At 41.7% G+C, this 25,844-nt stretch overlaps 1 pseudogene; it reads right to left on the bottom strand.

The window, feature by feature from the left end:
- Positions 1-6,799: 6,799 nt before the first annotated feature.
- Positions 6,800-25,844, bottom strand: part of LOC122931451 — a 128,944-nt pseudogene continuing 109,899 nt past the window's right edge.

Consider the following 25,844-nt stretch of genomic DNA (forward strand, 5'->3'; position numbering starts at 1 on the left):
CTGGAGGTGTGTTTGGGGTCATTGTGCTGTTGAAAAATAAATGATGGTCCAACTAAACGCAAACCGGATGGAATAGCATGCCGCTGCAAGATGCTGTGGTAGCCATGCTGGTTCAGTATGCCTTCAATTTTGAATAAATCCCCAACAGTGTCACCAGCAAAGCACCCCCACACCATCACACCACCTCCTCCTCCATGCTTCACAGTGGGATCCAGGCATGTAGAGTCCATCCGTTCACCTTTTCTGCGTCGCACAAAGAGACGGTGGTTGGAACCAAAGATCTCAAATTTGGACTCATCAGACCAAAGATTTCCACTGGTCTAATGTCCATTTCCTTGTGTTCTTTAGCCCAAACAAGTCTCTTCTGCTTGTTGCCTGTCCTTAGCAGTGGTTTCCTAGCAGATATTCTACCATTAAGGCCTGATTCACACAGTCTCCTCTTAACAGTTGCTGTTAACCTGTGATTTCTGAGGCTGGTGACTCGGATGAACTTATCCTCCACAGCAGAGGTGACTCTTGGTCTTCCTTTCCTGGGGAGGTCCGCATGTGAGTCAGTTTCTTTGTAGCGCTTGATGGTTTTTGTGACTGCACTTGGGGACACTTTCAAAGTTTTCCCAATTTTTCGGACTGACTGACCTTCATTTCTTAAAGTAATGATGGCCACTCGTTTTTCTTTACTTAGCTGCTTTTTTCTTGCCATAATACAAATTCTAACAGTCTATTCAGTAGGACTATCAGCTGTGCATCCACCTGACTTCTCCACAACACAACTGATGCTCCCACTTATTAAACCTGACAGGGCACACCTGTGAAGTGAAAACCATTTCAGGCGACTACCTCTTGAAGCTCATCAAGAGAATGCCAAAAGGTGGCTACTTTGAAGAACCTAGAATATGACATATTTTCAGTTGTTTCACACTTTTTTGTTATGTATATAATTCCACATGTGTTAATTCATAGTTGTGATGCCTTCAGTGTAAATCTACAATTTTCATAGTCATGAAAATAAAGAAAACTCTGAATGAGAAGGTGTGTCCAAACTTTTGGTCTGTACTGTAAATATAATCATTGATTTTATCATAATTATGCATTATTAGTATTATTATTATTATTAGTATTTATGTTCTTTCATGTGGCCACTTCCCTCTCTCATATTCTTGCTACCTATTTTTTTTCTAACTTATTGCCTCCTTGGTACGGTCTCGTAGTGACAGGGAATGGGCGCTAGGTTGATTGTTTACAGGGTTGCTTGGTTACCCTGTCAGTTGTTGTAGCGCATTGTCTTGGTGCGCTGCACACCGGGTCACGTGGAAATGGTGAGACGTCTCCTTGGGAGGCAGGCTGGAACGCATGGCGTGCGTTCCACTCCTCCTCCTGATGAGCCTTGCATCATCCCAGGTGGGGATGCGCTTTGTAGGATACAACCGCTGATGTGATTTATGTAAGTAATTCATCAACTCTTGGCACCCCTGACGAAGCAGAGGTGAAACGCGCCACAAGGTATTCTTGCTGATTTGCGCTGCTCTGTATACCCCCAATCATATCCTGTGGTATGTATTGTACATAATATTGTGGCAACTTGTGGCAAATTTTGGTCACACTGTTATTGGGTTTCCTGACTAGGTTGTGGGTGATGGCTTTTGGGGGGTTTCTCTTTTTTTTTTTCTTTTCTTTTTGCTTCTTTTTTCTGTTTTTCATTTTTCTTACCCCATTTTCTCCGTCCCATTGCTTATTTCTCGGCTCATACTTTACCACTGTTTTGGGCAATATTTATTAGGGAGTGTTATTATACACTTCTAGACGTGAACTTGATATAGCTATCTACCCGTACTGAGGGATATACCCATGCATAGAGTAACAAGTAGGCTGTTTTGTGATATTCATGTTTTATAGTGCATATTTTTTGGATATGGTGACACTTGACATGTGGAAGATATTTTTAGGGGTATTAGCAGCATAGGTCAGGTGACACCTTTATACATCTGTTATTTCCTTTTATTATTACTATTATATTGTTATATATTGTGTACATGGATTTTTATGCAATAAAGTGGATATATTTTTGACTATATTGGGTATATCTGTGTTGTTTGTGAGTGAGAAACATTATAGGTATATGTTCTGGTAAATATACATACCCTTATTTGTTGTTGTATTGAGGCCTGTTTTGGTTTTGGACAGCAATATATAGTTAATGCATATGTAAAAACAGAAGCCAACAGACTCAATTGTATACGTCAAAATCAGCCTAAATTTTGTGTTGAAAAATACTCTGGATTAATGGATCATTTACTTAATGAAGCCAATAAAGCAGGCCTGAGTCCTGGAAAAATTCATATTTTTCCTTCTTCATTTGCAGGGAGCCCCAGAAACATGGATCTAAATTATCAAGATCCTATGGCAATTGTCAGAAAATATGGAAAACCAGATCTTTTTATTACAATTACATTCAATCCCAAAATGGGAAGAGAATATACATAACCTACAACATGAACAAACTGTTGATGGACAACCACATTTAGTTACAAGAGTATTTAATCTAAAACTTAAAGCTCTAATTGATGACATCAGTAAAAAACATATTTTTGGAGTCCCAAAAGCAATAGTCTATGTCAGTGATAGGCAAACTGCAGCTCTCCAGTTGTTGCAGAACTACATCTCCCAGCATGCAAAGACTGCCTACAGCTTTCAGCCTACAGCAGGGCATGGTGGGAGTTGTAGTTTTGCAACAGCTGGAGAGCCGCAGTTTGCCTATCACTGGTCTATGTAATAGAATTTCAAAAGATAGATTTACCACATGCTCACATACTTCTCATTCTCAAAGAAGCTGTAAACCAAAAAATGAAGAACTGATAGATAAAATTAACATAGAAATCACTCCTCGCTTACATGCAATTGTAACAAAGCATATGATTCATGGACCATGCGGAGCACTCAATCCTAATTCTCCATGTACGACAAATGCTTTGGGTTGTGCCATATAATCCTTACTTAGCATTGAAGTACAATTGCCACATTAATGTGGAAGTTTGCGCATCAGTCAATAGTATAAATATGTGTACAAAGGTCATGATTGTGCAAATGTTGTCATTCAAGAACAAGGTCATTTGAATCACAATGAAATAAATACCCTTACTAATTCTAGGTATGTCAGTGCTCCAGAAGCAGTATGGCATTTGCATGGGTTTGAAATGCATTATCAATCCCGTACCATCCATAGATTAGTGGTGCATCTGCCTGAAGAACAATCAGTTTTTTTATTTTTCAACCCAAATAACATTACCACAGTGGCTTTAAACCGTGATACTCAATTGACAGCTAAGTTCAAATTGAATCAACAAAAAGAGGAAGCAAAGAATATATTATATTCTGACATTAATTTGCATTATGTGTTTGACTCTCAAAATTGTTGCTGGAAATTACGTCAACATGGTGCAAAAAACATTATTGGACAAATGTATTCTGTCAATTTAACATCAGATACAGAGCGTTACTGTCTGTGTCTACTATTGCTGCATGTGGCAGGTGCAGTATCCTTTGAAGATCTAAAGAGAGTACGGTACATGGAAATGTCTATTCCACTTTTTCAAGAGGCTGCAAAAGAAAAATGACTTATTAATGATGATGACTTGTGGGAAAACACTCTGGAAGATGCTGTCCACTTCAGAATGCCTAAACAACTTAGGGAATTATTTGCATATATCTGTTTTTTTGCATTATTACAAAATATGAATGCCCTTTTTCTAAAACATGAGCAATATCTCATTGAAGATTTAGTTCATAAACATAAACAACACAATAATGATTGCACAATATGTCATAAGATCCCAATTACAGAGATAGCCAACATTCTGGTACTACATGGCAAAACCTGTGAAGATTTTGGATTGCCTTCTACAATGCCAATACTGATCTACTTGGAATATATACAATATCTGATGTATACCCCAACCATGGGATGATTACTTATACAAGTAATTGTTTAAGCCTATGGCAACCATCATAATATAGACAACCTACATAGAGAATGCCAGACCGCTTATACTGATTCAATACTTTATTACCAAAAAATCACACATATGTTACAGACATGATTAAAAGAAAATAGTGCAGCAGATAAAAAACATCACTGGAGGAAACATACAGTGGATATAGTCCATTGGTTCATCATGATTATGTCATTTAATAAAGTGCAAATGCAAGCAATTCACCAATTAAAGAAACATTGGACATTTACCCATGCTGTGCCTCCTCCAGGATGGCGCCAACCCCAATGCGCGTTTTGGCGTACCTTCGTCTGGGGGTAGCGTTATCACTGGGGAACACAGTTTATATACAGATCCAACCAATCAATGCGTACCGCTCATTAATCGGCCCATCCATCATTGCTGCTGTGCCGGAAATGACATGTGAGGTCATACGCCGGCGTCAGAAAGATCACGTGACCTACCTAGATCACATGATCTTAGCGCGGTCATGTGATACGGGTAATGCCACATGGACCGCGCACATAAATACCGCGGGTTCATGACCTCATCCTAATATACTAATGTGCATCTTGGAGCCGTAATAGAGCAGTCACATAACCACACTGAATATATATATAGGAAGGACCACATAGGTATAAAAGAGGTAGAGAAAGGATAGAAAGGCGGCCACCTTCATTACATATGGAAAAGATGAACATACAAAAATATAAAAATGATGAAAATAAATACAATCAGTGAATTTGAAAGTGCATATCATACATATAATTCAGACATGCACATACATTCATCTTTTCCATATCTAATGAAGGTGGCCGCCTTTTATACCTATGTGGTCCTTCCTATATATATATTCAGTGTGGTTATGTGACTGCTCTATTACGGCTCCAAGATGCACATTAGTATATTAGAATGAGGTCATGAACCCGTGGCATTTATGTGCGCGGTCCATGTGGCATTACCCGTATCACATGAGCGCGCTAAGATCATGTGATCTAGGTAGGTCACGTGATCTTTCTGACGCCGACGTATGACCTCACATGTCATTTCCTGCGCAGCAGCAATGATTGACGGACCGATTAACGAGCGGTACGCATTGATTGGTTGGCATCTGTATATAACCTGTGTTCCCCAGTGATGACGCTACCCCCAGGTGAAGGTACGCCGAAACACGCGTTGGGGTTGGCGCCATGCTGGAGGAGACATAGTATGGGTAAATGTCTGATGTTTCTTTAATTGATGAATTGCTTGCATTTTCACTTTATTAAATGATATAATCATGATGAACCAATGGACTATATCCACTGTATGTTTCCTCCAGTGATGTCGTTTTTTATCTCCTGCACTATTTTCTTTTAATCATGTCTGTAACATATGTGCGATTTTTTTGTAATAAAGTATTGAATCAGTATAAGCAGTCTGGCATTCTCTATGTAGGTTGTGTGTGTTAGAATATATATATATATATATATATATATATATATATATATATGACAAAGGAATTACAAAAATGCACAGGTGAAGAAATGGAGAAAACTTTAAATAGAGAACAATAAAACAGCTTTATAAAAATATTGTCTGCAAGCAAAATTGACAACCTTTGCAACCATAGTTTTTTTTTGGGATGGTCCAGGCGGTAGTGGTTAAACCTATATTTACAAAACTCTTCTGAGCACAGTTCGTGGAGAAGGTAACATGGCACTCCCTGTAGCCTCAACAGGTATAGCAGCCAATCTTCTTGAGGGTCGAAGAACATACCACTCTCAGTTCACATTACCTGTTCTGATAGTTAAAAAGTCAATATCAAATATGCGTCTTAATTCTGCTGATGATGAAATTTGAGATCATCTACAGTACTCATTTGGGATGAGTGTACAATGGCCCCGTATATTGCTCTTACAGTGGTCGACAAACTGCTAAAAGAAATGATGGATAACCACAAACCCTTTGGAGGAAAAGTTTTATTGCTTGGTGGAGATTTTTGGCAAACAGTTCCAGTGGTTCCTCATGGTGACTGGACAAAAATTGCAGAAGCATGTATAAAGTATAATAAACTAGTTGCAAAACTTCCAAATACTTAACCTTACTAACCATATCCGTTCAGTTGACACTAAATTTAGCAATTGGTTGATCCATGTTGGCAATGGTGATACACCACACATTGCCAGTTTGCCCGAAGACATAATTGAAATCCCTTCAAAAAATGTATGTACAGGAAATATTGTCAAATAATTATTTCCAGTTGTCAAATAATTTTAGTTGCTGATGTCTCAAATATAACAAAAAAATGTATTATTTGCCAGAAGAACGCTGATGATGAGAGCATAAGTGAAGAGGTGCTAAACATTTTAGAAGGAGATACTATGACATTCCTCAGCTCAAACTCAATTGATGACTCAACTGAGGAAGATATGCAGAAATATCCTATTGAGTTTCTTGATGAGCTAAATCCAACAGGAATGCCAAGGCATAAGCTGAACCTTAAAAGGGAGCAATAATTACGCTCCTTAAGAATATAAACACCAAAAGAGGATTGTGCAATGGAACCCGCCCCTTTGTTAAAGACTTGAAAAGAAACCTCATTATTGCTAAAATAATAACAGGTTCAGCTGAAGGGGACATGGTCTTTATTCCCTGTATTGATTTAGCTCCATCCTCTACTAATTTACCATTTAACTTAAGAAGGTGACAATTTCCAGTTACATTAGGCCTTTACTATGACAATTAATAAAGCTCAGGGGCAAACCTTAGAAAAAGTTGGCATTTACTTGCCAGAACCAGTATTCAGCAACAGTCAGTTATATGTTGCTTTATCAAGAGTTAGATTTTTTTCCAGATGTTGTTGTAAAGGTTGTAGATGGCCCTGAACAAGGCAAACTGTTGCCAAATTCAAACAGAATGTTTACAAGAAATGTTGTCTATAAAGAAATTTTAGACAATTTTCAAGACATAAAAAAATAACATTTTTCCTGAATATCTGCTTCAGATATTGTATATTGCAGATTATTACAAAGTTTTACACTAAGGCAATAATAAATATACTTACTGTATTGTGATATATACATTTCCATTTTATTTTTATTATTATTTTGACTTCTTGACAAAATAGTTTTGACAAGAACAAAAATAAAACAAGAAATTCAATGTGGTTGATTTCCTTTGCTATTTATATAGACTGTTCCTACTAATATTTAAGCACTACTGTTCTAGTGCCTGTTATTGTAACAGGCTTAATGTCTTGTAAGAGCAATATTGGTAAAAAACTACATTACAAAATGTCAACATCCTTCATATATGATTATTTTAAATCATGTTGACGCAAACTAGAAAACTCCTTTAAAATGTTCAGGTGTTTTCAGGATCGATACCACAAAATAATATACATTATGCAAATTACAATGGGGCACATATTATATAGTGCTAAAAGTAAAATCATAGCATGCGGGTTTGGATGCAATATATCAATATGCATGTCCTCCACTGAAGACACATTCGTTTTCAATGGGTTGTACAGTGAAACACAATTTAAAACAATACTAACTAAAATACTGCTGTGTAAAGCACACAAGTATGAGTTGTGTTGCCTATGAAGTCTTCTTTTCCTTTGTCAAGCTGGAAATGTATGTTACCTATTGTATGTATCCTGGCAATCCTATGTCATTTTTCTCTTCATAAATAATACATTACTTTGATTATGTTCTCATTTTCTGTATTTAACACATTTTGAGGAAAATAATATTGACAGGTTCATATTAATGAATAATGGGTAATGGGCCTTATGCTGACGCATCAAACTTCTTATTGATCACTGAGTTTATGGACAGCACTTCATAAAGGTATATAAGCTGTAATTTAAACATTATTCAATCTATATTCTCTTTATGTATTCCTACAGAGATTTGAACGCTGACACACATGACACTGACAAGTGTTCTTTATTCTACAAGGATTCATGAAATACTTTTGACATTTACCTTGATTCCCCTGTCAGTCACTAGCATTCCAAACCTTAAAAGTAATCTAGAAGAGAACATTTCTTAGAAAGTGGGTAGCTAAGAAGCAAGTGAATAAATTTAGCCTTTATGGCATGGCAAATTTATTTGTTTAAAATACAATTTGAGGTATGATATAAATGCATACAGTATTGTTTAGCCAGTGTACACCAGATCATCAAGAAACAAAATCATATATCATTTTTAGTTACTTAAGAAAAAGTACAATGTAATATATGGATGGGTGGCTAGATAGATATTCATTTTTAGAATATTCATCATTTTTTTCCATCTGAAGTCATGATTCCTCCCTGCTTAAGTTGCTTGAGGGCCAATGACTCATTGGCCCACAAGCAAGAAGCAAGGAGGAATCGCATTCAGACGGAAAAAATGATGAATATTCGATATAACGGATATATAGCACTATATTCAAAATATTAGCGAATTCTCAAAGTGGTAATATTTGAGATAAAAATTTGCTTTTCAAATATTTGTGCTCAACACTAGTACTAGTATTTATCATAGCATGCATCTTTACTGTATGTTCATCTGAGCCTACACTGATAATTTTGAATGAAAATGACTACATCAGCGATTTTCTTCCTCAGCATTAGGGATGAGCGAACTCGAACTGTATAGTTCGGGTTCGTACCGAATTTTGGGGTGTCCGTGACACGGACCCGAACCCGGACATTTTCGTAAAAGTCCGGGTTCGGGTTCGGTGTTCGTCGCTTTCTTGGCGCTTTTGTGACGCTTTCTTGGCGCTTTTTGAAAGGCTGCAAAGCAGCCAATCAACAAGCGTCATACTACTTGCCCCAAGAGGCCATCACAGCCATGCCTACTATTGGCATGGCTGTGATTGGCCAGAGCACCATGTGACCCAGCCTCTATTTAAGCTGGAGTCACATAGCGCCGCCCGTCACTCTGCTCTGATTAGCGTAGGGAGAGGTTGCGGCTGCGACAGTAGGGCGAGATTAGGCAGATTAACTCCTCCAAAGGACTTGATTAACTGATCGATCTGCAGCTGTGGATCATTGAGCTGCTGATCCTCAATTGCTCACTGTTTTTAGGCTGCACAGACCGTTTGTCAGTCTCATTTTTCTGGGGTGATCGGCGGCCATTTTGTGTCTTGTGGTGCGCCAGCACAAGCTGCGACCAAGTGCATTTAACCCTCAATGGTGTGGTTGTTTTTTGGCTAAAGCCTACATCAGGGTGAAGCTGTCACACCAAGTGCATTTAACCAGCAATAGTCTGTTCATTTTTTGGCCATATACAAAATCAGGGGCAAGCTGCGCCTGTCACCAAGTGCATTTAACCCTCAATGGTGTGGTTGTTTTTTGGCTAAAGCCTACATCAGGGTGAAGCTGTGACACCAAGTGCATTTAACCAGCAATAGTCTGTTCATTTTTTGGCCATATACAAAATCAGGGGCAAGCTGCGCCTGTCACCAAGTGCATTTAACCCTCAATGGTGTGGTTGTTTTTTGGCTAAAGCCTACATCAGGGTGAAGCTGTCACACCAAGTGCATTTAACCAGCAATAGTCTGTTCATTTTTTGGCCATATACAAAATCAGGGGCAAGCTGCGCCTGTCACCAAGTGCATTTAACCCTCAATGGTGTGGTTGTTTTTTGGCTAAAGCCTACATCAGGGTGAAGCTGTCACACCAAGTGCATTTAACCAGCAATAGTCTGTTTATTTTTTGGCCATATCCCAGTCTAATTCTGTCACTAAATCCATACCGGTCACCCAGCGCCTAAATACTAGGCCTCAAATTTATATCCAGCTAAATCTGTCCCTAGTGCTGTAGCTGGGCGAGTTATTTAGTGTCCGTTCAAGCACATTTCTTGTTCTGGGTTGAAATACAATTCCCAATTTAGCAATTTCATAATTTAGTGGTTCCTGCTATATCAGAGCTATTTGAAATCTATCCCAAAAAGGGTATATAATATTGAAGGTGCACATTGGGTCATTCAGAATAACTTCACACACACCCGCTACTGTGTATTTCCAAGTCTAATTCTGTCACTAAACCCATACCTGTCACCCAGCGCCTAAATACTAGGCCTCAAATTTAAATCCCTCTAAATCTCTCGTTACCGCTGTACTGTTGTTGCTGGGCAAGATATTTAGTGTCCGTCAAAGCACATTTTTTGTTCTGGGTTGAAGTACAATTCCCAATTTAGCAATTTCATAATTTAGTGGTTCCTGCTATATCAGAGCTATTTGGAATCTATCCCTAAAAGGGTATATAATATTGAAGGTGCACATTGGGTCATTCAGAATAACTTTACACACACCCGCTACTGTGTATTTCCAAGTCTAATTCTGTCACTAAACCCATACCTGTCACCCAGCGCCTAAATACTAGGCCTCAAATTTAAATCCCTCTAAATCTCTCGTTACCGCTGTACTGTTGTTGCTGGGCAAGATATTTAGTGTCCGTCAAAGCACATTTTTTGTTCTGGGTTGAAGTACAATTCCCAATTTAGCAATTTCATAATTTAGTGGTTCCTGCTATATCAGAGCTATTCGGAATCTATCCCTAAAAGGGTATATAATATTGAAGGTGCACATTGGGTCATTCAGAATAACTTCACACACACCCGCTACTGTGTATTTCCAAGTCTAATTCTGTCACTAAACCCATACCTGTCACCCAGCGCCTAAATACTAGGCCTCAAATTTAAATCCCTCTAAATCTCTCGTTACCGCTGTACTGTTGTTGCTGGGCAAGATATTTAGTGTCCGTCAAAGCACATTTTTTGTTCTGGGTTGAAGTACAATTCCCAATTTAGCAATTTCATAATTTAGTGGTTTCTGCTATATCAGAGCTATTTGAAATCTATCCCTAAAAGGGTATATAATATTGAAGGTGCACATAGGGTCATTCAGAATAACTTCACACACACGCTTCTGTGCATTTCCAAGTCTAATTCTGTCACTAAATCCATACCGGTGACCCAGCGCCTAAATACTAGGCCTCAAATTTAAATCCCTCTAAATCTCTCGTTACCCACCGCTGTACTGTTGTTGCTGGGCAAGATATTTAGTGTCCGTCAAAGCACATTTTTTGTTCTGGGTTGAAGTACAATTCCCAATTTAGCAATTTCATAATTTAGTGGTTTCTGCTATATCAGAGCTATTTGAAATCTATCCCTAAAAGGGTATATAATATTGAAGGTGCACATAGGGTCATTCAGAATAACTTCACACACACGCTTCTGTGCATTTCCAAGTCTAATTCTGTCACTAAATCCATACCGGTGACCCAGCGCCTAAATACTAAGCCTCAAATTTAAATCCCTCTAAATCTCTCGTTACCCACCGCTGTACTGTTGTTGCTGGGCAAGATATTTAGTGTCCGTCAAAGCACATTTTTTGTTCTGGGTTGAAGTACAATTCCCAATTTAGCAATTTCATAATTTAGTGGTTTCTGCTATATCAGAGCTATTTGAAATCTATCCCTAAAAGGGTATATAATATTGAAGGTGCACATAGGGTCATTCAGAATAACTTCACACACACGCTTCTGTGCATTTCCAAGTCTAATTCTGTCACTAAATCCATACCGGTGACCCAGCGCCTAAATACTAGGCCTCAAATTTAAATCCCTCTAAATCTCTCGTTACCCACCGCTGTACTGTTGTTGCTGGGCAAGATATTTAGTGTCCGTCAAAGCACATTTTTTGTTCTGGGTTGAAGTACAATTCCCAATTTAGCAATTTCATAATTTAGTGGTTTCTGCTATATCAGAGCTATTTGAAATCTATCCCTAAAAGGGTATATAATATTGAAGGTGCACATAGGGTCATTCAGAATAACTTCACACACACGCTTCTGTGCATTTCCAAGTCTAATTCTGTCACTAAACCCATACCTGTCACCCAGCGCCTAAATACTAGGCCTCAAATTTAAATCCCTCTAAATCTCTCGTTACCGCTGTCCTGTTGTAGCTGGGAAAGTTATTTAGTGTCCGTCAAAGCACATTTTTTGTTCTGGGTTGAAGTACAATTCCCAATTTAGCAATTTCATAATTTAGTGGTTCCTGCTATATCAGAGCTATTTGAAATCTATCCCAAAAAGGGTATATAATATTGAAGGTGCACATTGGGTCATTCAGAATAACTTCACACACACCCGCTACTGTGTATTTCCAAGTCTAATTCTGTCACTAAACCCATACCTGTCACCCAGCGCCTAAATACTAGGCCTCAAATTTAAATCCCTCTAAATCTCTCGTTACCGCTGTCCTGTTGTAGCTGGGAAAGTTATTTAGTGCCCGTCAAAGCAGATTTTTTGTTCTGGGTTGAAGTACAATTCCCAATTTAGCAATTTCATAATTTAGTGGTTCCTGCTATATCAGAGCTATTTGAAATCTATCCCAAAAAGGGTATATAATATTCAAGGTGCACATTGGGTCATTCAGAATAACTTCACACACACGCTTCTGTGCATTTCCAAGTCTAATTCTGTCACTAAATCCATACCGGTCACCCAGCGCCTAAATACTAGGCCTCAAATTTATATCCCGCTGAATTTGAATACAATACATTGGGCCAAATAATATATTTGTTGTTGTGGTGAACCATAACAATGAGAAAAACATCTAGTAAGGGACGCGGACGTGGACATGGTCGTGGTGGTGTTAGTGGACCCTCTGGTGCTGGGAGAGGACGTGGCCGTTCTGCCACATCCACACGTCCTAGTGTACCAACTACCTCAGGTCCCAGTAGCCGCCAGAATTTACAGCGATATATGGTGGGGCCCAATGCCGTTCTAAGGATGGTAAGGCCTGAGCAGGTACAGGCATTAGTCAATTGGGTGGCCGACAGTGGATCCAGCACGTTCACATTATCTCCCACCCAGTCTTCTGCAGAAAGCGCACAGATGGCGCCTGAAAACCAACCCCATCAGTCTGTCACATCACCCCCATGCATACCAGGGAAACTGTCTCAGCCTCAAGTTATGCAGCAGTCTCTTATGCTGTTTGAAGACTCCGCTGGCAGGGTTTCCCAAGGGCATCCACCTAGCCCTTCCCCAGCGGTGAAAGACATAGAATGCACTGACGCACAACCACTTATGTTTCCTGATGATGAGGACATGGGAATACCACCTCAGCATGTCTCTGATGATGACGAAACACAGGTGCCAACTGCTGCGTCTTTCTGCAGTGTGCAGACTGAACAGGAGGTCAGGGATCAAGACTGGGTGGAAGACGATGCAGGGGACGATGAGGTCCTAGACCCCACATGGAATGAAGGTAGTGCCACTGACTTTCACAGTTCGGAGGAAGAGGCAGTGGTGAGACCGAGCCAACAGCGTAGCAAAAGAGGGAGCAGTGGGCAAAAGCAGAACACCCGCCGCCAAGAGACTCCGCCTGCTACTGACCGCCGCCATCTGGGACCGAGCACCCCAAAGGCAGCTTCAAGGAGTTCCCTGGCATGGCACTTCTTCAAACAATGTGCTGACGACAAGACCCGAGTGGTTTGCACGCTGTGCCATCAGAGCCTGAAGCGAGGCATTAACGTTCTGAACCTGAGCACAACCTGCATGACCAGGCACCTGCATGCAAAGCATGAACTGCAGTGGAGTAAACACCTTAAAACCAAGGAAGTCACTCAGGCTCCCCCTGCTACCTCTTCTGCTGCTGCCGCCTCGGCCTATTCTGCTGCTGCCGCCTCGGCCTCTTCCTCCGCCTCTGGAGGAACGTTGGCACCTGCCGCCCAGCAAACAGGGGATGTACCACCAACACCACCACCACCACCTCCGTCACCAAGCGTCTCAACCATGTCACACGCCAGCGTTCAGCTCTCCATCTCACAAACATTTGATAGAAAGCGTAAATTCCCACCTAGCCACCCTCGATCCCTGGCCCTGAATGCCAGCATTTCTAAACTACTGGCCTATGAAATGCTGTCATTTAGGCTGGTGGACACAGACAGCTTCAAACAGCTCATGTCGCTTGCTGTCCCACAGTATGTTGTTCCCAGCCGGCACTACTTCTCCAAGAGAGCCGTGCCTTCCCTGCACAACCAAGTATCCGATAAAATCAAGTGTGCACTGCGCAACGCCATCTGTAGCAAGGTCCACCTAACCACAGATACGTGGACCAGTAAGCACGGCCAGGGACGCTATATCTCCCTAACTGCACACTGGGTAAATGTAGTGGCAGCTGGGCCCCAGGCGGAGAGCTGTTTGGCGCACGTCCTGCCGCCGCCAAGGATCGCAGGGCAACATTCTTTGCCTCCTGTTGCCACCTCCTCCTTCTCGGCTTCCTCCTCCTCTTCTTCCACCTGCTCATCCAGTCAGCCACACACCTTCACCACCAACTTCAGCACAGCCCGGGGTAAACGTCAGCAGGCCATTCTGAAACTCATATGTTTGGGGGACAGGCCCCACACCGCACAGGAGTTGTGGCGGGGTATTGAACAACAGACCGACGAGTGGTTGCTGCCGGTGAGCCTCAAGCCCGGCCTGGTGGTGTGTGATAATGGGCGAAATCTCGTTGCAGCTCTGGGACTAGCCAATTTGACGCACATCCCTTGCTTGGCGCATGTGCTGAATTTGGTGGTGCAGAAGTTCATTCACAACTACCCCGACATGTCAGAGCTGCTGCATAAAGTGCGGGCCGTCTGTTCGCGCTTCCGGCGTTCACATCCTGCCGCTGCTCGCCTGTCTGCGCTACAGCGTAACTTCGGCCTTCCCGCTCACCGCCTCATATGCGACGTGCCCACCAGGTGGAACTCCACCTTGCACATGCTGGACAGACTGTGCGAGCAGCAGCAGGCCATAGTGGAGTTTCAGCTGCAGCACGCACGGGTCAGTCGCACTACAGAACAGCACCACTTCACCACCAATGACTGGGCCTCCATGCGAGACCTGTGTGCCCTGTTGCGCTGTTTCGAGTACTCCACCAACATGGCCAGTGGCGATGACACCGTTATCAGCGTTACAATACCACTTCTATGTCTCCTTGAGAAAACACTTAGGGCGATGATGGAACAGGAGGTGGCCCAGGAGGAGGAGGAGGAGGATGAGGAAGAGGGGTCATTTTTAGCACTTTCAGGCCAGTCTCTTCGAAGTGACTCAGAGGGAGGTTTTTTGCAACAGCAGAGGCCAGGTACAAATGTGGCCAGCCAGGGCCCACTACTGGAGGACGAGGAGGACGAGGATGAGGAGGAGGTGGAGGAGGATGAGGATGAAGCATGGTCACAGCGGGGTGGCACCCAATGCAGCTCGGGTCCATCACTGGTGCGTGGCTGGGGGGAAAGGCAGGACGATGACGATACGCCTCCCACAGAGGACAGCTTGTCCTTACCCCTGGGCAGCCTGGCACACATGAGCGACTACATGCTGCAGTGCCTGCGCAACGACAGCAGAGTTGCCCACATTTTAACCTGTGCGGACTACTGGGTTGCCACCCTGCTGGATCCACGCTACAAAGACAATGTGCCCACCTTACTTCCTGCACTGGAGCGTGATAGGAAGATGCGCGAGTACAAGCGCACGTTGGTAGACGCGCTACTGAGAGCATTCCCAAATGTCACAGGGGAACAAGTGGAAGCCCAAGGCCAAGGCAGAGGAGGAGCAAGAGGTCGCCAAGGCAGCTGTGTCACGGCCAGCTCCTCTGAGGGCAGGGTTAGCATGGCAGAGATGTGGAAAACTTTTGTCAACACGCCACAGCTAACTGCACCACCACCTGATACGCAACGTGTTAGCAGGAGGCAACATTTCACTAACATGGTGGAACAGTACGTGTGCACACCCCTCCACGTACTGACTGATGGTTCGACCCCATTCAACTTCTGGGTCTCTAAATTGTCCACGTGGCCAGAGCTAGCCTTTTATGCCTTGGAGGTGCTGGCCTGCCCGGCAGCCAGCGTTTTGTCTGAACGTGTATTCAGCACGGCAGGGGGCGTCATTACAGACAAACGCAGCCGCCTGTCTACAGCCAATGTGGACAAGCTGACGTTCATAAAAATGAACCAGGCATGGATCCCACAGGACCTGTCCGTCCCTTGTCCAGATTAGACATTAACTACCTCCCCATAACCATATATTATTGGACTCCAGGGCACTTCCTCATTCAATCCTATTTTTATTTTCATTTTACCATTATATTGCGATGCTACCCAAAGTTGAATGAACCTCTCCTCTGCCTGTGTGCTAGGCCTAAATATATGCCAATGGACTGTTGCAGTGGTGGCTGACATGAAGCCTGATTCTCTGCTATGACATGCAGACTAATTCTCTGCTGACATGAAGCCAGATTGTCTGTTACGGGACCTCTCTCCTCTGCCTGGGTGCTGGGCCTAAATTTATGACAATGGACTGTTGCAGTGGTGGCTGACGTGAAGCCTGATTCTCTGCTATGACATGCAGACTGATTCTCTGCTGACATGAAGCCAGATCCTCTGTTACGGGACCTCTCTCCTCTGCCTGGGTGCTGGGCCTAAATTTATGACAATGGACTGTTGCAGTGGTGGCTGACGTGAAGCCTGATTCTCTGCTATGACATGCAGACTGTTTCTCTGCTGACATGAAGCCAGATCCTCTGTTACGGGACCTCTCTCCTCTGCCTGGGTGCTGGGCCTGAATATATGCCAATGGACTGTTGCAGTGGTGGGTGACGTGAAGCCTCATTCTCTGCTATGACATGCAGACTAATTCTCTGCTGACATGAAGCCAGATTGTCTGTTACGGGACCTCTCTCCTCTGCCTGTGTGTGTGCTGGGCCTAAATATATGCCAATGGACTGTTGCAGTGGTGGCTGACGTGAAGCCTCATTCTCTGCTATGACATGCAGACTGATTCTCTGCTGACATGAAGCCAGATCCTCTGTTACGGGACCTCTCTCCTCTGCCTGGGTGCTGGGCCTAAATTTATGACAATGGACTGTTGCAGTGGTGGCTGACGTGAAGCCTGATTCTCTGCTATGATATGAAGACTGATTCTCTGCTGACATGAAGCCAGATTGTCTGTTACGGGACCTTTCTCCTCTGCCTGGGTTCTGGGCCTAAATTTATGAAAATTGACTCTTACAGTGGTGGGTGACGTGAAGCCTGATTCTCTGCTATGATATGAAGACTGATTCTCTGCTGACATGAAGCCAGATTGTCTGTTACGGGACCTTTCTCCTCTGCCTGGGTTCTGGGCCTAAATTTATGAAAATTGACTCTTACAGTGGTGGGTGACGTGAAGCCTGATTCTCTGCTATGATATGAAGACTGATTCTCTGCTGACATGAAGCCAGATTGTCTGTTACGGGACCTTTCTCCTCTGCCTGGGTTCTGGGCCTAAATTTATGAAAATTGACTCTTACAGTGGTGGGTGACGTGAAGCCTGATTCTCTGCTATGATATGAAGACTGATTCTCTGCTGACATGAAGCCAGATTGTCTGTTACGGGACCTTTCTCCTCTGCCTGGGTTCTGGGCCTAAATTTATGAAAATTGACTCTTACAGTGGTGGGTGACGTGAAGCCTGATTCTCTGCTATGATATGAAGACTGATTCTCTGCTGACATGAAGCCAGATTCTCTGTTACGGGACCTCTCTCCTCTGCCTGGGTGCTGGGCCTAAATTTATGACAATGGACTGTTGCAGTGGTGGCTGACGTGAAGCCTGATTCTCTGCTATGACATGCAGACTGATTCTCTGCTGACATGAAGCCAGATTCTCTGTTACGGGACCTCTCTCCTCTGCCTGTGTGTGTGCTGGGCCTAAATATATGCCAATGGACTGTTGCAGTGGTGGCTGACGTGAAGCCTCATTCTCTGCTATGACATGCAGACTAATTCTCTGCTGACATGAAGACAGATTCTCTGTTACGGGACCTCTCTCCTCTGCCTGGGTGCCGGGGCCTAAATATCTGAGAATGGACTGTTCCAGTGGTGGGTGACGGGAAGCCAGATTCTCTGCTATGGAACCTCTCTCCAATTGATTTTGGTTAATTTTTATTTATTTAATTTTTATTTTAATTCATTTCCCTATCCACATTTGTTTGCAGGGGATTTACCTACATGTTGCTGCCTTTTGCAGCCCTCTAGCTCTTTCCTGGGCTGTTTTACAGCCTTTTTAGTGCCGAAAAGTTCGGGTCCCCATTGACTTCAATGGGGTTCGGGTTCGGGACGAAGTTCGGATCGGGTTCGGATCCCGAACCCGAACATTTCCGGGATGTTCGGCCGAACTTCTCGAACCCGAACATCCAGGTGTTCGCTCAACTCTACTCAGCATGTGATGAGTATGCGGTGCGTTTTCAGAACAATTTATAATTAGTAGACTGTGCAGATTAAATATGTATTTGTCAATCAGGTTAAAACACCATGAGACAAATTTACTAATGCTGTCTTATGTTTAGAGAGTGTAAACTTAGGCTAGACATTTAGAAGATGCACTAGGTTTTTCAAAATGGCCCAGGCTGAATAATATATTTGGTAAATCTGTAAATTTCTAGTCTAAGCTTATACCACCAGTTAGTTGATTTACTTTTCTTTTTTGCTAGAAGATTGCTGTTCATTGTTTTATCTTAAGCCATGCCCTTTAATGATAAAATACACCTTCCTTTCACACTGTCATGTAAAAAAAAATATCTAAAACAATAAATATGGGAATAGGAAAGTACACCAAGTACACAAGTTTCCTTCAATATTTTGAGTTTATTCTAATTTACCATTACTTTAAATAAAGTAATCTGTGTGGTATTTTTTTTTTTTTTGTAGACATTTAAGGGCTTCTATCACCAGTTATAGCATTAATAATATATAACAAGTCAAAGAGTGAAAAAAATAAAAATAAAAGTTAAAAAGTTAAAATAGCAACAGGTGTAGATTTAAAAAAAAAAAAAAAAAATATATATATATATATATATATATATATATATATTAACATCATGGCGTGTGTTTGATAATATTCAGATAAAATTCAATTTACAGTTGAAAGCTAAGTTGTAGAGAAAATATGATGACCTGTAGAGTCCAATTTGTTTATCAGCTGCAGCTACTGTAGCTTTTCAGTTGTTTTGTTTTAACTAGTATGTTAGAAGGAAATTGTAATTGTGAAGTCAATTAGATTTTTTGTTTTTGTTTATGTCTTATAGGGGAGACATTCTGTGCACTATAAACACTATGCTTTAGTTCCCAACGTATCTACAAACAATTTTGTACACAAATATGTATGTGTATATGTGTACATTTATATTCATGATTCCCTTATGACACCACTATCATTTACTATACTTCACTATGACTATGTTAAAGTTTTGTAAAGTTCAAGGGCATGTTCATGTGTGCTGAAAATAATTCATTTTTTTCCAAAATACCTCTTATGAACCATGTGTTCCTATTTCATATCTTCATTGTGTTCAGGTGAATCATTCAAGGTACTAACAAAGAAGAAAACACTGGAATCACTGATAGATACCTTTTATCTTTCTCTACATGAAAAGAAATGTGCAAGATGATATGTTATCTTATATTTTTTCTATTATATAATATAATTATTTGATATATATTTTTATTTTCTAAAACAAGCAGTATAGAAAGAAAACCATAGTTACAGCAGGGATAATATTTATTAATATTAGTGTTGAGCAAATGGAAACATTTGAAGTGGAATTCAATCCGAAGTTTAGGGAAAAATTTATTAGAACTTCCATGCGCTTTGTGGTAACAAATCAGATTTTTTTTCTAAAATGGCTGCTGCTTGTGTTACAAAGCAAAAGTAAAAAGCCCAGGAACGCAATATAGACCATAATTCCAACAGGTAGCCAATCAGGGGATGGCCATGCCCTGTGATGTCACAGGCCTATTAAAAGCCTCATCCTGTGCGGTCTTCACCATTTCACTGTGAGCTGAGCTTAGGGAAAGATGCAACAAACTCTAATGCACTAGGGACATTGTTCCCGGAAGCTTTTAATTATAGAATATTGGAAAAAACTGGATAGTAAGTGGCTCACCTATCAAACCGGATATAGAGACGATGCGCACCCCACTGGCTCACCCTATGCCTGTACCACAAACACACTGAAATATAAAAGCACGGGGGGCACTTGATATCTGGCTATATGGATCGCTAAATATGTTTATTCTAAATACCATATCATAAAACGCCAAGCTAAAATAAATACAATAACTATAATAAATACAATAAATAACTGCTAGGCTAATAAATCCAAGGCTACAATGCTGCTACTGCGACCAACTATATGTAAACACAATAGTTCACTGGTATATCTCTCAATAGTGATAGAATAATAATCTTGCACTTAATCAGAGTCCTCCTCCTTTCATTTCATTTTCAACCTGTGTTCACAATCTGAATGTTTACTCAATAGCGATGTGTACACAGTCAATTTGGTGTATGCAACAAGTAGATAGCAGCATAAGTGTTGGTACTTTACCACTCTCAGCTTTGTTCGGTCTTCACGTCTCGAGACTGGTTCATTCGCTTGTGGCATGCCAGGACCTACGCGGGGTCCCATGTGATCCGGCCGTCTCCTCGTAACGGAGACAGGTAGCAGAGCATATTCTCTAGGTCCTAGCTTATTCACCGCTCCACTGCAATAGTAAATATACTTGTGTGCCGAACTTCTTAATTTCTGGATATCCATACACTACCTCTATATTGGGGCCACACAGGTGGGGTTCAGGTTCTTTACTGTCTTTACCAAACGTGTTTCAGGGCTACGACATGCCCCTTCCTCAGTGGTTAGGCAGTAAATGAAATGATTTCCTTTTATAGGGTAAATGTCAGTTATCGCAATGTTTGCTGGCATTGTCAGCAGTCTTCAAACCATGGATTTCGGATCTAGGTTCTGTTTCTACTGTGACTCCATCTTTCCCTATATGTTATTCATATGTTTTACTTTCTAATAGAGAGAACAAGATTAAACTATTAGAATGATTCTGCCATACAACCCTCAATACAGAATGATAGAGAAAATGATTAACAAACATTGGTACCACTTACTAAACGACAAAGTTATAGGACCCCAATTGACCAATATACCACAAATTTCATATATCAAAGTCCCTAATTTGGGACTCAAAGTTGCCCTGTCTGTAAAAAATAAGATGCCTGTAAATAGACAGAATTGGTTAACATTCAAATGATTTCATAGGTGTGGACGATGCTCCAATTGTAAATTAAGCTCCTTCCCAAAGAAAACAATGAAAGTACAGGCTACACAGAATACATTTAGTCTAGACATTAAAGAAGATTTAACATGTGACTCTACAGATGTGATATAGAAACATAGAAACATAGAATATGTCAGCAGATAAGAACCATTTGGCCTGTCTAGTCGGCCCAATATACTGAACACTATGAATAGCCCCTGGCCCTATCTTATATCAAGGATGGCCTTATGCCTGTCCCATGGATGCTTAAACTCCTTCACTGTATTTGCAGCTACCACTTCTGCAGGAAGACTATTCCATGCATTCACTACTCTCTCAGTAAAGTAATACTATCTGATATTATTTTTAAACCTTTACCCACTAATTTAAAACTATGTCCTCTTGTAGAAGTTTTTCTTCTTTTAAATATTCTCTCCTCTTTTACCTTGTTGATTCCCTTTATGTATTTAAAAATTTCTATCATATCCCCTCTGTCTCGTCTTTCTTCCAAGCTATACATGTTAAGGTCCTTTAATCTTTCCTGCTAAGTTTTGTCCTGCAATCCATGTACTAGTTTAGTAGCTCTTCTCTGAACTCTCTCTAAAGTATCAATATCCTTCTGGAGATATGGTCTCCAATACTGAGCACAATACTCCATAGAACGCCTCTATGTTAGAATATACCATTGGATTTGAGTTAGATCGTGAAAACTCAGATGCAACAGTATATTCTAACACAGAGGCGTTCCCATAGTGATGGGGACGCTTCAAGTTAGAATATACTGAGAACTGTGGACATAACAGCCCCCTGCTTCCTGGCAGCACCTGATCTCTTACAGGGGGCTGTGATCTGCACAATTAACCCCTCAGGTGCTGCACCTTGAAGGAGTTCCCAGAGATGCTTAGCACTTGTTGGCCCTTTTGCCTTCACGCTGCGGTCCAGCTCACCACAAACCATCTCGATTGGGTTCAGGTCCGGTGACTGTGGAGGTCAGGTCATCTGGCGCAGCACCCCATCACTCTCCTTCATGGTCAAATAGCCCTTACACAGCCTGGAGGTGTGTTTGGGGTCATTGTCCTGTTGAAAAATAAATGATGGTCCAACTAAACGCAAACCGGATGGAATAGCATGCCGCTGCAAGATGCTGTGGTAGGCATGCTGGTTCAGTATGCCTTCAATTTTGAATAAATCTCCAACAGTTTCACCAGCAAAGCACCCCCAAACCATCACACCTCCTCCTCCATGCTTCACGGTGGGAACCAGGCATGTAGAGTCCATCCATTCACCTTTTCTGTGTCACACAAAGACACGGTGGTTGGAACCAAAGATCTCAAATTTGCACTCATCAGACCAAAGCACAGATTTCCACTGGTCTAATGTCCATACCTTGTGTTCTTTAGCCCAAACAAGTCTCTTCTGCTTCCTGCGTATCCTTAGCAGTGGTTTCCTAGCAGATATTCTACCATGAAGGCCTGATTCACACAGTCTCTTCTTAACAGTTGTTCTAGAGATGTGTCTGCTGCTAGAACTCTGTGTGGCATTGACCTGGTCTCTAATCTGAGCTGCTGTTAACCTGCGATTTCTGAGGCTGGTGACTCGGATGAACTTATCCTCCGCAGAAGAGGTGACTCTTGGTCTTCCTTTCCTGGGGCAGTCCGCATGTGAGCCAGTTTCTTTGTAGCGCTTGATGGTTTTTGTGACTGCACTTGGCGACACTTTCAAAGTTTTCCCAATTTTTCAGACTGACTGACCTTCATTTCTTAAAGTAATGATGGCCACTTGTTTTTCTTTACTTAGCTGCTTTTTTCTTGCCATAATACAAATTCTAACAGTTTATTCAGTAGGACTATCAGCTGTGTATCCACCTGACTTCTCCACAACGCAACTGATGGTCCCAACCCCATTTATAAGGCAAGAAATCCCACTTATTGAACATGACAGGGCACACCTGTGAAGTGAAAACCATTTCAGGTGACTACCTTTTGAAGCTCATCAAGAGAATGCCAAGAGTGTGCAAAGCAGTAATCAAATAAAAAGGTGGCTACTTTGAAGAACCTAGAATATGACATATTTTCAGTTGTTTCACACTTTTTTGTTATGTATATAATTCCACATGTGTTAATTCATAGTTTTGATACCTTCAGTGTGAATCTACAATTTTCATAGTCATGAATGAGAAGGTGTGTCCAAACTTTTGGTCTGTACTGTATAAATAGAGATATATGGAACATGTTAAGAACTGTATTTTATTTGAATACATTCTTATGTGGATTTTATGTGAATTTTATATAATTTTATACAATATGTATTAGGCTCAACGAAGAGAGTAAAACATACGAGTAACATATAGGGAAAGATGGAATCATAGAAGAATCAGAACCTAGATCCAAAATCCATGGTTTGAAGACTTCTGACAATCCCAGCGAACATTGCGTTAACAGATATTTACCCTATAAAAGGAAACCAGTTCATTTACTGCCTAACCACTGAGGAAGGGGCATGTCGTAGCCCCGAAACGCGTTTGGTAAAGAAAGTAAAGAACCTAGACCCCACCTGAGTGGCCCCAATATAAGGGTAGTGTGTGGATATTCAGAAATTAAGAAGTTCGGCACACTGAGTATATTTACTATTGTAGCAGAGCGATGAAGAAGCTAGGACCTAGAGGATATGCTCTGCTAACTGCCTCCGCCACGTGGGACCCCACTTAGGTCCTGGCAGGCCACAAGAGAAAGAACCAGTCTCGAGATGATAAGACCGAACACGAGCGGAGAGTGGTAAAGTACCAACACTTACTCTGTTGCATACAGCAAATTGACTACTTACACATCGCTATTAATTCAACATTCAGATTGTGAACACAGGTTGGAAATTAAATGAATGGAGAAGGACTCTGATTAAGTGCAAGATTATTATTACTATCACTATTGAGAGATATACCAGTGAACTATTGTGTTTACATATTGTTGGTCACAGTAGCAGCATTGTAGCCTTGGATTTTTTAGCCTAGTAGTTATTTATTGTATTTTATTGCATTTATCATATGTATTGTATTTATTTTAGCTTGGCGTTTTATGTTGTGGTATTAATAATAAACGTATTTAGCGATCCATATAGCCAGATATCGAGTGCCCCCAGTGCTTTTATATTTTAATTATAGAATATTGGATACAGAGAGTGCAGGGACAGTGCAGGTAAAGTGTAAGGAGATCATAGGGATAGTTTTTATACACTGTGGAAAGATCTTAGGGAACCGCAGGGACAGAGCAGGTTGAGTGTAACCTCCACGTGCATCTTGTTGAACTGCTGCCACAATACCATTTAACGTGCTAGTTTATATATAGTTACTAATTACTTTCCCTCAGTATTAAAGGGCAAACTAATATATCGCCATCTGCATCTTGTTGAACTGCTGATACAATCCCAATAATCTTTTAGTTTTTATATAGAATTACTGAGCAATGCATCAGTATTAAAGGACGGTCTAATATATCACTGTAAGATTATATAAGATTACTGTTCCTGAGTATTAAAGGGTGGTCTAATATATCGTCTTGTGCATCCTGTTCAACTGCTCTGACATTAATAGTTAATCTGTTACATTAATGGTATAGTTACTGTACACTATGACCAAGAGACAGTTGCCTGGGCCCACCAAAGGAACTGCTGCATCTCCCACCGGCCCACAAGCACCTCTCCAACAGTCAGGGTGCTGGGCGCACTGCTGGCCCAGTGACGTCACGACTAGTATCAACTCGAGTGGGCGGGGCTAAGCTCCATTCAAGTGAACAGAGCTTAGCCCCGCCCACGCTAGTTGATACTAGTTGTGACGTCACTGGGCCAGCGGTAAACAGCGAGAAGGCCATGGCGCTGCTGAAGCGTTGCTGCCTTCTCAAACAGCTGATCAGCAGGGGTCCCAGGTGTCGGACCCCCGCCGTTCAGATGCTGATGATCTATCCAGAGGATAGATTATCAGTTAAAACAAAGTGCAGCACCCCTTTAAGCAAACAGCATAGATGTGGTAGGCAATAACAAGTGTTCGGCGGCACTAAATTTAGGTGCTCCGCGGCACCAAATCAGAAACCATATGTCCTACCACATTCCGGGGGGTTCCAGTGCACATCCATGAATCCCAAAGGGAAATCAAAAACCATCTATCCCTGGGCTAGATGATGATGTGGTATTAAAGGAGAGGGTGGGCAAAGTACTGTCCCTGATATTGCCCTACAGGGGGGTGCTATTCTGACCCTGATAGCCTTACCACAGACCACCCGCCCTGATAAGAGCAACCCCATCTGGAACCTTACCCTATATAAAAATGGCCCTAGTAAGCCCCTAGCCCCTAGGCCCCTGACCTCCAGGTGATCACTATATAGATCTATGTGTTTTTGACTCATAATAAATGTATAAGTATATCACACCCCTCTGTGTATCACACCTATTGATAGCACACCTATACTAGTCCTTAAAATTACTTTTGTGGCCCTATTAGCTAACGTTTGGTGTCCCTAACAGCCTGTCCCTGCTCCACACAGCAACCTCTCCCTACACTGGCAAAACACTGAATGTAAAATGGCGCCCAGATCAGGTTTATTTATAAGGTAGGGGGTATGTACATGTGCCGAAATGTCTCAATTGGCTGTCCTGTACCAGCTGATGGATGTGTCATGGGTCAAAGTTCTTCTTAATGTAAAAGAATATGGCGGGCACAAATTTCTCAATATGTTCGCATGTTCGGCGAATCGCAAACAC

The sequence above is a fragment of the Bufo gargarizans genome, chromosome 3 (genome assembly GCF_014858855.1).
Source record: "Bufo gargarizans isolate SCDJY-AF-19 chromosome 3, ASM1485885v1, whole genome shotgun sequence".
Classification (NCBI taxonomy): domain Eukaryota; kingdom Metazoa; phylum Chordata; class Amphibia; order Anura; family Bufonidae; genus Bufo; species Bufo gargarizans.